General features: G+C 54.0%; 1 pseudogene; it reads left to right on the top strand.

Annotated features, from left to right (window-relative positions):
• Nucleotides 1-411: 411 nt before the first annotated feature.
• Nucleotides 412-2,118, top strand: LOC147096246 (E3 ubiquitin-protein ligase TRIM39 pseudogene; annotated as a pseudogene).
• Nucleotides 2,119-3,232: the final 1,114 nt, after the last annotated feature.

The following is a 3,232-nucleotide window of genomic DNA, read 5'->3' as shown; positions in this document are numbered from 1 at the left end:
AGTCAAACACGATTTGCCTTTAAAAAATCCGTGCTGACCTTCATTTACTCGCCCATACTTTCCTAAACACTGCTTAATTTTGTCCCAGATTATTGTCTCTACAACTTTCTCCACCACCGACGTTAGGCTGACTGGCCTGTAGTTGCCAGGTTTAGCCCTCTCCCCTTTTTAAAAGAGCGGGTAACATTTGCAATCCTCCGGTCCTCTGGCACCACCCCCAGATCTAAGGAGCATTAGAAGATTGCGGCCAGAGCCTCCGCAATTCCCCCCCTTACTTCCCCCAGTAACATAGGATGCATCCCATCCAGACCGGGTGAGTTTTCTACTTTGAGGAACACACACACACACATCTACCCATATACACCCAGTCCCACAGAGTGACTTTCCTCAGTTAGTAATCTGGTAAGGAGTATGGAATGTGTTCAACCCCCAGGTATTTTAACCCCAGTTTGTGGTGCATTAAACTGGGAACAGTATTTAGTTGTACACTGAGGCTCCAGTTCCAGCTTTTGTTCATTTTAGTATTTATATCCCCACAAAATCCCACAGTGCGGAGGCGGGTGTAATTTTGATATTTTCAGAAGCTGTGACCTCCCTCCCTGGAAGTCCCGGTGTTTTCTGCTGTTGTCAGATCCTCGTTTCCTCCCCTCAGGGCGGCTCTTTTCTCGAGTTGAGAAACAAAAAATCAGTCAGAAAGGGGGATCTCGGTGAGAGCATCTCTCCCCCGATCCCCGGCGAGTCTCTCTCACCCGATCCCCGGCCAGTCTCTCCCCGATCCCCGGCGAGTCTCTTCCCTCCCGATCCCCGGCGAGTCTCTTCCCCCCGATCCCCGGCGAGTCTCTTCCCCCCGATCCCCGGCGAGTCTCTCCCCCCGATCCCCGGCGAGTCTCTCCCCCCGATCCCCGGCGAGTCTCTCCCCCCCGATCCCCGGCCAGTCTCTCCCCCCGATCCCCGGCCAGTCTCTCCCCCCGATCCCCGGCCAGTCTCTCCCCCCGATCCCCGGCCAGTCTCTCCACCCGATACCCGGCCAGTCTCTCCCCCCCGATCCCCGGCCAGTCTCTTCCCCCCCGATCCCCGGCCAGTCTCTTCCCCCCCGATCCCCGGCCAGTCTCTTCCCCCCGATCCCCGGCCAGTCTCTCCCCCCCGATCCCTGGCCAGTCTCTCCCCCCGATCCCCGGCCAGTCTCTCCCCCCGATCCCCGGCCAGTCTCTCCCCCTGATCCCCGGCCAGTCTCTCCCCCCGATCCCCGGCCAGTCTCTCCCCCCGATCCCCAGCCAGTCTCTCCCCCCGATCCCCCCCCCGATCCCCGGCCAGTCTCTCTCCCTCCCCACCCCCGCCGAACCCCAGACAGTCTCTCCCCCCAATCCCCCGACAGTCTCTCCTCCCCCCGATCCCCGGCCAGTCTCTCTCCCCCCGATCCCCGGCCAGTCTCTCCCCCCGATCCCCGGCCAGTCTCTCCCCCCGATCCCCGGCCAGTCTCTCCCCCCCTGATCCCCGGCCAGTCTCTCTCCCCCCGATCCCCGGCCAGTCTCTCCCCCGATCCCCGGCCAGTCTCTCTCTAATTCTCTGCTTTTTCTCCCAGTCTCTGTGACCCTGGATGAGGAAACAGCTAGTCCATGGCTCGAGGTGTCTGAGGATCTGAAGAGTGTGCGATGGACCCGGACCGAGAGGAATCTCCCTGACACCGGGAAGAGGTTTACAGTCTGGTTCTGTGTGCTGGGATCGGAGGGATTCACATCGGGGAGACATTACTGGGAGGTGGAGGTGGCGGGGAATCGGGGCTGGAGACTGGGAGTAGCCGCAGAGTCTGTGGAGAGGAAGAGAACGGTCACAATGAGCCCGGAGACTGGATTCTGGACCATCGAGCGGGATGATGATGGTCGGTTTTATGTAAACTCCTCCCCTCGATCCCGTCTCCCCGCCAGTCAGATCCCCGGGAAGGTGGGAGTTTATCTCAGTTATGACTCCGGGACAGTTTCATTTTACAGCGCGGACACCAAGTCCCATCTCTACACCTTCACTGGGAATAAATTCAAGGGGAAACTTTATCCTTTCTTCTGGACTCGGGATGAAAACAAGTGGCTGAGAATCTGCTCCGGTTCCGATCCGGGTATGTAAAAGGGGCGGGGCCTCGGGCAGGCCAGCATCATCCATTACATCACAATGACTTGACCCCCGCGCCATTCGGGTCTGGAGCAGAGGTCAGGGGTCAGGAGTTGGAAAATGTAATTTCCAAATTACACATTGTAAAATCCCAATGAGACTGTAAATGCAACCAATAAAAATATAAAATGTCAAGAAGAAAGACTTGCATTTCTATAGCGCCTTTCACGACCACCGGGCTTCCCAAAGCGCTTTACAGCCAATGAGTGTAGTCACTGTTGTCATGTGATAAACGCGGCAGCCAATTTGTGATCAGCAAGCTCCCATAGACAGCAATGTGATAATGATGAGGAAATCTACATATTATAAGGGGTTAATTTCAGGTGCTTGCTGGGTAAAAGTTTTCAGACTTGACACCGGTCAAGAGTCGATGTGTAACTAGAGCTATTGCACGTACTTGGATTACAGCCAAGAACAGATGTCTGCCCACCTAATGAGAATGTAGAAGAGAAACAATGGGTTCCTTTGAAGTACCCAGTGACCTGACAACTTGCGACCGTAAGCAAACCTAGCCTCCCAATACATGATTAAGATTAAAGAGGACCTCCGGTTACACGATTCATGCCCTGTTATAGATTAACGGTTGACTTATGTGTCCAGGATCCTTCTGTCAATATGTCATAAGACCTGATGATTAATCTAATATGTATCCTGATAGAGGAACAAAGGAATGTCAATCAAACTTGTTTGTTACACTGTATAAATATGGAATGCTTACGCTGTATCATTGGAATAGTAGCCTCACCCCTTGAGTGGAGGTACTGATTCCCCTTGCAAGCGAAATAAAAGGCCTGTCTGTCTGACGAATCCAAGAGTGTATTGAGTCATTACCCAGAGCTAAGAAGTAAGGCACTTCAACAATTTGGAGGTTCCACCGAGATGGCTTGCTGTACCAATTGGTGGGTTAACAGATGCCGAGTACGTTGCTCGGTTAGGAAAATCCCATTGGCCGAAGGTGGTGTTTTGCCACATTTTTGGGACTTTCCCTGCCAGAAGCATAGCTGCGCATAGTCTGTTTATTCCATTGGACAGTACTGCCATCGGGTAATTGACTCACAAGGTTCGGAGG

Source organism: Somniosus microcephalus, unplaced genomic scaffold (assembly GCF_052327205.1).
Source record: "Somniosus microcephalus isolate GS21.2 unplaced genomic scaffold, FLI_Smic_1.0 unresolved_chr1, whole genome shotgun sequence".
NCBI classification, from domain to species: domain Eukaryota; kingdom Metazoa; phylum Chordata; class Chondrichthyes; order Squaliformes; family Somniosidae; genus Somniosus; species Somniosus microcephalus.
Note: the sequence above shows the minus strand (reverse complement) of the source record. Positions and strands in the feature narration are given on the sequence as shown.